The sequence below is a fragment of the Triticum urartu genome, chromosome 5 (genome assembly GCF_003073215.2).
Source record: "Triticum urartu cultivar G1812 chromosome 5, Tu2.1, whole genome shotgun sequence".
In the NCBI taxonomy this organism is placed as follows: Eukaryota; Viridiplantae; Streptophyta; class Magnoliopsida; order Poales; family Poaceae; genus Triticum; species Triticum urartu.
Genome location: NC_053026.1, coordinates 233,634,246 through 233,640,368, shown reverse-complemented (window position 1 = coordinate 233,640,368; position 6,123 = coordinate 233,634,246).

The window sequence follows — 6,123 nt, the reverse complement described above, 5'->3', positions numbered from 1 at the left end:
CACTAGTAGGACATAGGTTCCCCACGGCAAAAACCTTCTTTAGATACTAGGAATGATCATTGAGGCTTCTGTCGGTCCATTTGTTTTTGGTCTTCGCCCTTAGAAGTTCGAGCGTGAAACTCCAACGGGTCACCATGGGATCACAACCATCATGCAATGGAGTCTTCGAGTCTACCACTAGTTGCGCCAGCTTGGCCTCCTCTCTAGAAGCAGCTCTGTCGCTAGTCGTCTTCTTGCGAAGCAGGTCTCGAACATGAAAGTCCCCCACAACTGAACTAAGTACCGATGAAGGCTGCGACGTGTCTGCGTCTTCTCTGTCATGTCCAGCCACTTCTTTGCCTTCTCCGACCTCTTCTCGGCAGCCATGTTCGATGCCCTCTTCTTTAGGTCCATTATCGATCATCTCTTCGTCTGGCACTATGTCGTTATTGCCTGTCCCGTTGACGTCCTCATCATCATCTTCACTCATCCACCGAGTATAGCCATCGATGAAACCATACATGAGCAGGTGCACCTTCAAACTTCCATCCTTAAAGGGGTTGAGCCAGACTCCAACTTTGCATCTTCTACACAGACATAAAATTGCCTTCCGGTTATTTTCATACATGTCGTGCATCGCGGATCGCAACCATCTTTCCACCATCCTTGCACTGACCTTCTTCATGATCGCCTACGCGGTACAAGCAAGGGGATTATTACCACACATGCATATGCATGCATCAAAGTCATACAAAAATTTGGCATGACCTTCCCTAAAAATAGGACATATAGAGTTTGCCCGAAATTAGCCGAAACGGAAATAAATCGACATTTCAGCAAAGCATAGGCAACTCATGCATGTCACACACACTTTTTGGCAAATGCACATAGCTAGGCCACTCATGCCACACGCGCGCGCGCACACACACACACATTTCCATTCTTGCACAACACTTATTTTTACTCACATATCTCGAGTAGCGTGGATGAGGCCGGTGTCGCTACTTAGGTATCTAAAGTGGGCAAAGATCGATATTTAATTCTCCTTCTTCATTAATTACCGAAAAAGGCTTTCGCCCCGCTTTATACTATAAAGCAACTGCCCAAGCCAAACATCCAACAAGGTTCACACACACACAAACACAAAGGTCTAGCACAAATGGTAGTCAAAGGGTTAATGCTGAGGGCACAGCTCAACAAGCCCTGAAAAACAGAAAAGCACGCACACGCGGGGTGCAACAGAGCAACTAGTCGGGCTCCGGGGGCGGCGGTGGGAGCGGGGGCGCCAAGCGGAAGGCCATCGATCGAAGATCGGTGAGGAGAGTGTTGATGACGTCCCGATCCTGGGGGCGGCTAAGTGGCCGCCAAAGCTGCAAGTATCCACACATTTTAAAGATTGTGTCAGTAGCACGTCGAAGAGGCACCTTCTGGATGACATGCTTATTGTGGACGGTCCAAAGCGTCCAGGCAAGGACCCCAACGCATAGCCATCTAATATGGCGGTAGCGAGGGGGGGCATGAATCTCCACAAGCAGGTCAGGGAAGTTGGTGTTGCACCACTGGCCCCCAACCGTCTCGCGGAAACTGGACCAAAGAAACTGGGTCGTGGAGCACGAGAAGAAGATGTGGTTAGCATCCTCCACCGTGCCGCACAGGGGACACATCCCATCTCCAGGTCCATTACGCTTAAGGACCTCCACGCCGGACGGGAGGCGGCCGCAGATCCATTGCCATAGGAAGATCCTGATTTTCAGGGGCAAGCGGATGTCCCAAATCAAACTAAAGGGCTCGGGGGCCGTCGAGGGGGCGATGGCCGCGTAGAGGGATTTGGTGGAGAAGCAGCCGGATGGTTCCAGACGCCAAGAGATGGCGTCCGGGGTGTCGGCGACGTTCATCGGGAGAAGGGCGATGTCCTGGAGGAGGGCATCCCAAGCGGCCACTTCGGGCGGGCCAAAGGAGCGGCAGAAAGCGAGGCGCCCTAAGTCAATAAGGGTTGTCTCGATAGAGACCCAAGGGTCAATTGCAATGGCGAAGAGCTCCAGAAATCACGCGGCCAGGGGGATGTCGCCAATCCACCGATCAAACCAAAATAGGGTCGTGGACCCGGTACCAACCGAGATGGATGTGCCAATGTGAAGCACAGGTAGCAGCTGGATGACGGCCTGCCAAAACTGAGAGCCGCCAGAGCGCTGATAGAATGTGAGTGGCTGTCCTCGAAGGTACTTGTTCCGGATGATGGTGAGCCAAAGGCCTCCGTCGCCATTAGCAATGCGCCAGAGCCAACGGGTCAGGAGGGCAATGTTCATGCACCGGGAGGACAAGATCCCAAGACCGCCCTGGTCCTTGGGTTTGCAGATATCGGGCCAGCTCACCATATGGTACTTCTACTTATCACCCTCACCAGCCCAGAAGAATCTGGATTGGTACTTGGCGATTTCCTGATGAAGCGACGAGGAACCATAGAAGGCTGGCAAGCGAGGTTGATGAGGATCACGTGATGGAAAGAGAGGTAGATAGTGATGTGCATATATCTAACCAATGGGAGCTACCTAGTGAGACAAACCTAGCTAGGAGAGTGGAGAGGGGCCAATAGACACATGGAAGAAGGGGAGAGAAAGTGAGGAGGGAGGCATTAATGGAGAGAGAGGGAGGAGGGGGAATTGAAGGAAGCAGGAAGAAAGCAAGTGAAGGAGGAAGGAGAAGGAAGGGGGAGAGGGGGAGGGGAAAATGTTGGGGAACGCAGTAATTTCAAAAAAAAAATCCTATGCACACGCAAGATCATGGTGATGCATAGCAACGAGAGGGAAGAGTGTTCTCTACGTACCCTCGTAGACCGTAAGCGGAAGCGTCATGACAACGCGGTTGATGTAGTCGTACGTCTTCACGATCGACCGATCCTACCACCGAAGGTACGACACCTCCGCGATCTGCACACGTTCGGCTCGGTGACGTCCCACGAACTCACGATCTAGTAGAGCTTTGAGGGAGAGCTTCGTCAGCACGACGGCGTGATGACGGTGACGATGATGCTACCGAAACAGGGCTTCGCCTAAGCACCGCTACGATATGAATGAGGTGGATTATGGTGGAGGGGGGCACCGCACACGGCTGGAAACAATCAACTTGTGTGTTCTAGGGTGCCCCCTGCCCCCGTATATAAAGGAGCAAGGGGGAGGCCGGCCAGCCTTGGGGCGCGCCAAGGAGAGGGGGAGTCCTCTTCCTAGTAGGAGTAGGACTCCCCTTTTCCTATTCCAACTAGGAAGGGGGAAGGGGGAAGGAAGGAGAGGGAGAGAGGGAGGAAAGAGGGGGCGCCGCCCCCCTCCTTGTCCAATTCGGACTCCCAAGGGGGGGGGGCGCGGCCAGCCCTAGGCCCTCTCCTCTCTCTCTCACAAGGCCCATGTTGGCCCATTAGTTCCCCCGGGGTTTCCGATAACCCCTCCGGCACTCCGATAAATATCTGGTGACCCCCGGAACTCATCCGGTGTCCGAATATAGTCGTCCAACATATCAATCTTTATGTATCGACCATTTTAAGACTCCTCATCATGTCCGTGACCACATCCGGGACTCCGAACTATCTTCGGTACATTAAATCACATAAACTCATAATATCGATCGTCACCGAACGTTAAGTATGCGGACCCTATGGGCTCGAGAACTATGTAGACATGACCGAGACACGTCTCCGGTAAATAACCAATAGCGGAACCTGGATGCTCATATTGGCTCCTACATATTCTACGAAGATCTTTATCGGTCAAACCGCATAACAACATATGTTGTTCCCTTTGTCATCGGTATATTACTTGCCCGAGATTCAATCGTCGGTATCTCTATACGTAGTTCAATCTCGTTACCGGCAAGTCTCTTTACTCGTTCCGTAATGCTACATCCCGTAACTAACTCATTAGCTACATTGCTTGCAAGGCTTATAGTGTTGTACATTACCGAGAGGGCCCAGAGATACCTCTCCGATAATCGAAGTGACAAATCCTAGTCTCAATCTATGCCAACTCAACAAACACCATCGGAGACACTTGTAGAGCACCTTTATAATCATCCAGTTACGTTGTGACATTTGGTAGCACACAAAGTGTTCCTTCAGTATTCGGGAGTTGCATGACCTCATAGGCATAGGAACATGTATAAGTTATGGAGAAAGCAATAGCAACAAACTAAACGATCATCGTGCTAAACTAATGGATGGGTCAAGTCAATCACATCATTCTCTAATGATGTGATCGCGTTAATCAAATGACAACTCATTTCTATGATTAGGAAACATAACCATCATTGATTCAACGAGCTAGTCAAGTAGAGGCAAACTATGACACTCTATTTGTCTATGTATTCACACATACACTAAATTTCCGGTTAATACAATTCTAACATAGATAGTAAATATTTATCATGATATAAGAAAATATAAATAACAACTTTATTATTGCCTCTATGGCATATTTCCTTCAGAAAAGTGGTAGCCCAAGATATTTAGATTGTTGCGCCATAGCAATAGCGCGAACCATGCCATGATGATGGCCATTACTACGTGTCTTGCGTACCACACCCCAGTGAGGCTCCTTCTCTAACGTGTCCAAGTTGAACGTAAACGGTGACGTGTTTACAAGATTCTCCGTATTTGTAAGGAAAAACAACTCTTGTGTGCATCTTTCACTTTTTGGCCCAAGTTTTCTTGATCACCCAGAACTTCCCTTTTGTGCCCGGGAGCTATGTCTCGCTTAATAGACTATATATAAAAAAACAAAGTGCAGGGGGAATCGAACCTGGGATCCCTTGATTGCTTCCTAGCACTGTTAACCATTAAGCCAAGATCTAATTTGTGTTAAATGAGCCAGGCTTGACCTACTAGAAGAAAAGGAGCTGGTTTTTACAGTGGTTTTTCATTTTTCTTTTCTTTTCACACCTGTTTTCTTTGTTTCTTTTCCTAGCTTCTGGTTTTTCTTTTTCTTTTCTTTCCTTTTCTTCATTTTTATTCGGTTTTCTCCGAGTTCTTCCTTCTGGTTTGTTTTTTGTTTGGTTTTCTTATATCATCTCTTTTTTGTTTTTTATTTTCATTTTCCTTTGTTTCTTTCATTGTTTTTATCGATTATTCTTGTCTTACTAGTTTTCCTCCTTTTTTGCTTTGTTTTTTTGTTTCTTTCTTGGTTCAACATTTTTTGTTATTCTTTGTTTCTTTATCAATTTTCATAGTTTTTTCAAATCTTTTTTGCATTGATTTCTTTGGTTTTATTTTTTATTTCATTTTTTCTTTGGTTTCTTTTATTCTTATTTGGTTTTCTGTTTCTTTTGGTTTCAATTCTACATTTTTGTATGTTTCAAGAGTATTTTTCTAATACACATTTAACATTTTACCAATACAAATTTAACATTTTTGGAATACATGATCAACATTTTTTCTGTACACATTTTTAACATTTTTTAAATGCTTGATTAACATTTTTCAAATACAAGATTAACATTTTTAGATACATGGTCAACGGTCCTATATACACTTTTTAACATTTTCAAACGCTTAATTAATATTTTTCATATACAAGATTAACAATTTTTATACACATTTAACATTTTCAAATGCTAGATTAACATTTTTTGAATGCATGGTCAACATTTTTTCTATACACATTTAACATTTTTCAAATACTTGTTCAACATTTTTTTCAAATGCTTGATTAATATTTTTATATACATGATCAAATTTTCCCATCATTTTTAATACATGGTCAACATTTTTCTATACAGATTTAACATTTTTCAAATGCTTGATTAACATTTTTTAAATACTTGTTCAACGTGTTTTCAAATGCTTGATTAACATTTGTATATACATGATAAAAAATCATCATTTTTTAATACATGGTCAACATTTTTTCTATACACATTTAACTTTTTCCAAATGCTTGATTAACATTTTTTGAATACTTGTTCAACATTTTTTTCAAATGCTTGGTTAACATTTTTTAAATACATAATCAAATTCTTTCATACACATTGTATTTTCTTTAATATACATTGTGCGTATACATGATAAATATTTTCTCTATACACACTTAACGTTTTTGCTGTCATGATTTCAAGATAGCCGCTGGTTCAAATCAAGGTTTGTTTTTGTCCCATCATCTTGAT